Raw genomic sequence first — 8,192 nt, forward strand, 5'->3', positions numbered from 1 at the left:
CCTGAACCAGGATGTCTATATTAGTACCACTTCCTGTGCTAGAGGTGACAGAAGGTAGACGATGTCTTGGCTCAGCTGACATGCCAAATTTCAAGGGAACAGTGGGGACAGGAAGCAGGCTAGGGCTGGGCTAGAACAAATGACCTAATGAAGGATTAATTCTGCAGTGGATAGTCAGCCACTCAAATTACATTGCTTGGGAGAGGTGTGGAGAACTGAGATTTGATCTTGCCAACAATGACAGACAAGGAGAATTTATTTGTCAAGTGGAACCGGGCAGTACAAGTCTCAGACGGAAATGATGTGCTATCGGAGAGGAGCTGTGCCTTAGGTCCAAGGGTTTGTCACATTGAGATTGAATCAGAGACAGAACAGAAAGAAAGGGGTCTTGCTCCTGGAGAGAAGTTCTTGGCAAGGCGAGGCTGACTGTCAAGGTCATAGTTAAAATTTTCCCAGGTCAGACATTAAATCCAGTACTGAAAGTGAAAATTGAAAACTCCATAAAATCCTAGTCCTATGAAACGGTAAAAATGACAGGAGTTAGAGAGACTGAGGTGAGGGGGCATGGGAATTGCTAGAGCTCACTAGGGTTAGGACAGACTCTGCATTGGTTGTAGAATCCGAAGGGCGAGGCTCCCGAGTCCCATGCAGAGCAGGCTTGGAAAGGGAAGGTCTCAAAGCCCACAATGCATCTGCCAGCTACTGCTTGTCAAATTGTTTTTTGTTTTTTGTTTTTAATTGTTGGCCACCATCGTTTTTCTCAAAGCGTTCATATTCCGGTTGGTTTCAGGATGAACTGGCACAATTGGTGAGAAGCTGGCAGGGGCTCAGAATATTCCTTCCGTTGACTTCCTGTCATCACTACTGAACCCTGGGTCTGTGTCAATGTGACAAGCAGCAGCTGCAGCCTCAGCAGAGGAAGCTAAGAAGGTACATGTCGGCCAGAGTCCTTGGCCTTCAGGAGGGGATGAGCGGGAAGTTCCAACAGGTGGGAGAATGCAGATCGCCAGCCTAAAGCAGAGAGCCTGCCAGAGGCTAGGAGAATCTGCAAGCTGCCAAAACTTCTGGATAGAAGAAAACAACACATAAGCTAAAAACTGAGCCAGAGGGCCACTACATACTGGCACTCAGTGCTGTTCATCATGGGGTACTGAGGGGACTCTGGGTTCCAGTCAAGCACTGCATTTCAGAGTTTGTTCAGAAAGCACATCCACACGCATTGGATCCTCAAAACCAATCCATGGTATAGACAGGGCAACTACTATGGTCTCCAAGTGTACAGTGGGGAATGAAATGCTTGAGGCCACACAGTTATCATATAAGCCACGCTATGGCTTAATGTTTTCAATTGCTTCACCAAACCAAAATTACCATTATGATGATGATTATTTAGAGACAGAGCCTCAGTCTGTCATACAGGCTGGAGAGCAGGGGCATGATCCTAACTCACTGTATCCTCGAACTTCTGCATTCAAGCTATCTTCCCACTGCATCCTCCTTAGTAGCTAGGAATACAGGTGCACACCACCACGCCTGGCTAAGTTTTTACTTTTTTTGTAGAGATAGGGTCTGGCTATGTTGCCCAAGCTGATCTTGAATTCCTTGCCTCATGTAATCCTCCTGCCTTGGCCTCCCAAAGTACTGCCATTACTGGCACCAGCCACTGTGCCCAGACCAAAATTATTTTTATTTCTTGAGTTGAAGACAACACTAATGGAGATCTATACTCTCTGGGGCATGCAACTGCTAAGGGAAGGCAGCAGGCTAACAGAGCTCTCCAGGTGCTAGGTTCACTAATGAAAAGGGAAGCCTTTCATGAGGCAGAGAATTGCTTGAACCCGGGAGGCGGAGGTTGCAGTGAGCCAAGATCACGCCACTGCACTCCAGCCTGGGCAACAGAGTGAGACTCCATCTCAAAAAAAAAAAAGGAGAAAAAGAAGTGGGGGAGGTCTTTCATATCTGCACATCCTCTCCGTGGAGGGCGGGCAGAGGCAGCAATGTAGTGATGAGTGATCTGAAGAAAGAGTCTGCTTAGTATTTGATCTGAACAAAGGTATCTTCCCTAATGGAGAAGATAGGGCCTTTCAGATCCCAGAAACTAACTTCCAATTTGACTGATTTTGCCTCCCGTCATATACATCAGATTATCTCTTCATAAAATCAAAACTTTCCATTGATGTTGAAATTTTATTCCAAAGTTCTGAAAGGCTAGTAATTTTTCAGAACAGGGCTTCTGCTGGACTTGCTGAACTTTATAGATGAAAATACATTGCATCTAGGAAAACACTTTATTCAACAATTAAGCATCAAGGCACATTTTATTACGCCGATTAACTTTCAAAAGTAAACATGGTAGAGGGATTTGATTAAAATTTTATTAGGCTCATAGATACCTTTAACAACAGTCTTATGTAAGGAGGATACATTTTAAATTCACAAACATAAAAGACGACATCTCTAGTTACTCACTGATCCTCCGAGATCACAGTGAGAATAATGCTATTAGTCATCATATGATATAAAATCAGGTTCCATAAGTGAAGGACAGACACATGTCTCTGCATACTGATCAGGGTCTCCATCTTCATATGATTCACGGTTCATTCATCTCTTATCTAAAGTGCCACTACACCACAGCTGTTCCCAGTATAAACTTCCCGGCACTGCAAACAAGACCCAATTTCTTAATAGTCACACTGGAATCGTCCAGGCCATTTAGCAGTAAGCAACTGAGCCTGCCAATGTTAACAAAGTTATTAGGCAAGAACAATATGTTGGCTGGGAAAATGACAGAGATTTTAACTAAAAATCTGAAAAAAATATTATTTTATAATTTACAAATACATGAGGCAACTGTGCTTCTAACCATATCATTTAACTTTCTGCTATTCAATTTACAAGTGTGAATCTAAGAAATGCTATTTCTGCCAATTTCACATTTTTTCTATGCTCACTTTCAACAGGTTGCCTGCAATTATAGGCTAAAATATCATTAAAAGAACTTCATATTTTAAATACTCTAATTTAAAATAACACATTTTCTTTGTTAAGAAAATAAATCGTTTGTCTTTATAAGGAAAAAATGAGAAGGTACACTCTAAAGAACTTTTACACATTCCTAAGTAATCTTCAAAAGTAAATAATACTTTGAAGTGACATTTTACTTCCCCCTACCCCAGAATAAAAATAGGGCACTGAATATTCATCATAGATTTCTCTAAATTTTAAAGCAAAGTTTCCTAAATAAGCTTAAATGTAGGTTTAATACAGAACTACTCATTATAACACTTGTTCTTTCTTTAAAACTTGACCAATTCCACACTTGCTCCTTTTCCCAAATTACACTTTTCTCTTACAATAATTTTCCACACAGAACATTTACAAAGATTTTTCAAAGTCTACTTTTTATCTCATTTTCTTTTTCAACTATTGAGTTCATTTGAATAATGACCCAACACTATTTAAAAAACAATATTTCGACACTGCTATTTTCATGCTACATTCAATCTCATAATACCCCCCAACCTAGAGAAACATTGTAAATCAGACCGGCAATGTCATTATTTTTAAATTAGTATTAAAGCGAACATTATATTTCCATATGGAAACCACTACAAAAACAATGTGCTTTCTAGCCCAACAATAGCTAATTATGTATTAAGCTAATTGAGACAAACCATGTAAACAAAATCTAAAAATAGGCTATTCGGCAGTCGAAGCTATGATGTAAACCACATTTCTGTGGCATGTTGGAATGCACACTGAAGAAACAGGCATGTTCCTTGCACATGTAAACTTCGGAATATCAGCTCTTATAACAAGAGGGTGCACCCAACACCTCATTTATCCCACAGTATTTGGAACAGAAATACCTTAGTCTTTTATTAACGTGGTACCACTACAATACTGCCTGCATGCAGGTATCTGCTCTAGGCCTAGCTTTCCCCTTTCTGAACTACAGGTTCTTATACATAGTCCCTCTTAAGTAAATATACGGGCATTGTTTTAAACACAGGAAATAATGATGAATGGTTCATGCAATATAACGATCTCACAATATGAAATTATCTGGACTATATAATCACTGCACCCAGTTAAAAATTATTTTTCAAATAGTAACCTACAAAGGTCAAAGTGGGAGGAGGGGACAGGTTATCTGTCTTGGAACTCAGAGAGCAAGGGAGAAAGGAAAAGTCTATGCAAAGCATATTGTGAAATAACCAGTGTTCTTAACCACACATCGCTTTGATAAATACATTTCTGTCCTAAAGAGGGCCGTCCTTTCACATTGCAAACACGGACACGGGCAGGGATCGAGGGGACATATCCTTGCAGCCTTTGGACAGGTTCCAGCAACACTTGCAGACAAATGAAGGTTTGCATTCTTGAAATCTGTCCATATGGATACAGTTCCCGAATCTCTGCTGCCTCTACCACTTCCAAATGCGTGCAAGGAGAGTCGGACACACGCACAAGCATGCAGAACAGGATCTCCATTCCAACACGCACACCGCGAAGTAGACAAGTGAATTCTGCTGCTGGAGTCAACTGTCCGCCCGCCCCCGCCGTTTAAAAACACGCAGAAATTAACCTCGCTATTAGGAGGCAATGCTGAGAAAGTGTTCCAAAGAGGAGAAACGGTGCAGCCCAGCGGCCGCTGCCTTGCCAGTGTGGACTCTCCCTGGGTCAGTCAAGATGCGCACTAGGCTAGGCGCCTTCGCCCAAGTGTTACTCGAAGTGCCAAATCTGCTTTTCGCCCCCTGAAACGCAATCCGAACTTGCGGCCCCGCTGCGAGGCTGGCGAGTGCCGGCTTTAGCCTTCTTAGAAAGAAATGACAGGAAACCAAATGGGGAGATGGGAGACAAACGCTCAACACACGAGTGTGCTCACAAACACCCCGAGCCCCGTAGCTCCTCACGCTCGGGCACTTTGGAACCTCAGATCCGGCCCTGGGGAAGAGAGAACCGAAGCGAGGGAGAGCGGGGTGGGGCGTCCCCGGCTCTCTCCGGGCCACCTCTCGCATGATTCCCGTCCCTTTCGGGGCACTTGGGTGCCACCGGGCATTCCCCACCCTCAGTCCCAGAACTCCAACTCCGCACCAGATCGCGCTGTCAGAATTCAAGTGCCCCCGTCTTCCCCAAATCAACAGCCTCTCTCGTCCCTCCCCAGTTCCATCTTTGAACTCCAAACACAAGACCTCTCCTACCCGCGCCGAAAACTTTTTCCTCTTTTCACAACGAGATAAGGCAAGAAACCAGGTCAGCCGCTACCGCCACCCGCTCTGCCCCGCGCCTGGGTGGCGGGCGCCGTCCCTACCTGGCAGCTGCGCTCCAGGTGGCTGTCCCACGCCGGTCTCCGCGCCTGCCCGGTGCGCGGGTGGCGTCCGCTCCACCGTCCCTTCGTCTCCTCCGGCTCAGCGTTCAGGTGTCGACTGTCCTCAGGATCGCGCGCCCCTGCCAGGAGCTGCCCTTCGGTTCATTGCCGGTCTTCCCAGAAGCGCTGCGGCCGCCCCGGCGGACTGACGAGGAGCCTGGGGATCCGCGATGGCACCGATGGCTCCGCGGTGTGCGCTCCGGGGTCTGAGAGCGCTCCGCCCGCGGGCAGCTGTGGCCGCGCGTCACATGCCGCCTCCGGGCAGCGGCCGCGGCACCTGCCCAAGCGGCAGCGCTCCCGGCTCGGCAGTGCCGCCCCCGCGCCCTGGGCTCCCCTGCACGCTCCGGCCCTTTCTGTTCACGCCCTTTTCCCTCTGTCTCCCGCCTCACTTTTTCTCTTTTCTCCGTCTCCCTCTTTATCGTGTGTTCCCTTTCTCCAAAAGCAGATAGAAGGGGCTCCCAGGGGGAGGAGGGTCTTTTCCTTCCCACGAACTCTTCCTCTGCCTGGTGGTGGCGGTCGTGGCTACTGCTGGCCGCTCCTCCTCTCCTTCCTCCTCGCGTTCCTCCTGCTCCTCCTCCTCCCCGGACTGCGAGAGCTGGTGTAATGCACAGGCTGCCTGCTTGAGACCCAAACCTGCCCGGCTTCTGAGCATGCTCAGTCGCCCTGCTGGCGCCTAGTTCCACTGCCGCGTGCCCGCTGGGCTCCGCGTTCTCCGCCTGGCAGGGGGCGAGGAGATCCCAGGGTACTCCTGGGGTGGGTGGACTGAAAGCGGGACACCAAGCAGGAGAGAGGAGGGCCTCACCCACCCAGCATGGCCTCACCTGTTCCCAAATTGTGCCTCCCGCGGCGCTTCAAGGATAGATTTTGCCGGTCAGTTAGTGGTGGTGTGTTCGCTTTTAAATTGGTTTCCCTGGACTGCTTAGAAGGACTGGAAGGAATTCGATTCCTTGGGCACAACTTATCGATGAATGAACTTCAGCTCAGTTACAATATACGAGTCCGTGGCAAGCCTTTCTCTAGGGAACGGTCTGATGAATCTACTTTTTGACATTTAGTGAGTCTCTTTCTGCAGAGCAGTGTAGTAGAGGACGACTTGACTTTTCCCTCCCTGGACAGTTACATCTTGGGAGAAAATGAGACAAGCATCCATGAAGAAGACACTGACGTGCACGCGCACGCGCATACACACACACGCACACACACTTGTTTAAATCAGAAAATAAAATGAAAGGTATAATCTTGTTAGCCAGGCTTTTAAAGCTCAAGAGGAATGAAAATCTAAGACACAGAGAGAGAGACACGGAGAGAGAGAGAGAGAGAGAGAGAGAGAGAGAGAGAGAGAGAGAATAGGTTATTATGTACTACTGCCAGCTAACTATATAAGGAAAAAGTGGAGAGATACCAAAGTTGCAAAGATACCAATGAGGCTGTCCCACAGCACTCTAGAGATTTTGTTTAAAAAGCATGTAAAGAAAGATGACAGGGGAATCTCACAAGAAAGGACAAGCATAACGATAACTGAAAAAGAAGAAAATAATGAAAAGGAAGGAAGGAGGAAGATAAAAAGAAGAAAAAATCAAAGCAAGAAATTGAAGCATAGTATGAAGTGAAATATTTAACAATATTAAAGGCAGCAAGTGATTTTAATTCTATTTGTAACAAGAAGATAAATAGGAAAAAGAGCTCTTTGAAAAATTAAGTAATGTTAAGAGATTAGAGAAACACCAGCATACTAATTCTTTTATGAATCTATATTCTCCTCTAGGTAGAACAATCTTTAGGAGAGAAGCGACTAAACTGTGTAGAGAGGATTGAGATCATGATGGGAAAACAGCTAGTGAGAAAGCATGTGGCTATTTAAATTAATTAAAATATCCAGGCTTAGGTAAATTGCATCCAGGATACTAGAATAGTAATAATAATAACAATATTGTAACAATTTTATTGAGATACCTATCAGAAGAAAATATAAGAGTTCCTTCAGATATTCCTTTAATCTCTAAAACAAACAAGTATTTTGTCCCCGTTTACTAAAGGAGAAAGGAATTTAAAGGAGTAATTTAATTGTCCATTATATAGCTAGTAAGGGGAACATAAATTCAGATTTAATATATTTCCCATTACATAGAATTGTTATTTGCCTGTGGGAACAGGAGTAGCTTTGAAAATATTTGATAATATTGATTCATAAAGAACAGACAAGGACCAAAAGAATGGACAATTAGTGATTATGTGGTTTTCAGAAAAAGACAAAAGTTATTAATTTTTAATGAAAATATTCTGGTATATATACAATGGTTAAGTTTGAGACTGGCCTCTGGCAATGTTCTGGAGAAGATCCTGAAATAAATCATTTGTGACTAGTGAGAAAAGAAAAGGAAGCAGCTACAATTTAGTAAAATAAATCATACCAGATTAAATTCATTTCCACTTGTAAGTAGTTGCTAAACTCATAATACAGTATTTCCTGATGTCAGCCAACCTTCCCATTATCATTATGGACAAGGTAAATGTAGATTACATGTTTGTATCAAACAAATTACAGTTTAGACAGAGTTGCCTCCAGTTTCTTGGTAAGTGGATTCATGCTGGGCTTGAATAAGGTATTGGTTCTGCCCTTGGTGCCAGACCATTCAGCAGATTTATCAAATTATATTTCAGAGGAAAATATAAAAGGGATACTTAATAGATTTGAGAATGAATCAAACTGGAGGCAATGCTTATTTCAAGATGCCAAAAATCAGAAACCAAAGAGTATTTACCTTTGGATGTTGGTCTAAAACAAAGGAAATCAGCTAGAACTGAAAAATACTTAGAA

The 8,192-nt window shown here is 44.2% G+C and overlaps 1 protein-coding gene across 1 annotated transcript in view; it reads right to left on the minus strand.

The window, feature by feature from the left end:
- The window catches only part of CHRM3 (cholinergic receptor, muscarinic 3), a 559,390-nt gene extending 553,411 nt beyond the window's left edge, over positions 1-5,979 (minus strand). Inside the window, exon 1 of the transcript XR_001007655.1 lies at positions 5,318-5,979. The gene's annotated coding sequence lies outside the window, so the exon portion shown is untranslated. The remainder of the gene's footprint in view (positions 1-5,317) is intronic.
- Between the last annotated feature and the right edge of the window lie 2,213 nt (positions 5,980-8,192).

The sequence above is a fragment of the Mandrillus leucophaeus genome, unplaced genomic scaffold (assembly GCF_000951045.1).
Source record: "Mandrillus leucophaeus isolate KB7577 unplaced genomic scaffold, Mleu.le_1.0 Scaffold466, whole genome shotgun sequence".
Taxonomy (NCBI): domain Eukaryota; kingdom Metazoa; phylum Chordata; class Mammalia; order Primates; family Cercopithecidae; genus Mandrillus; species Mandrillus leucophaeus.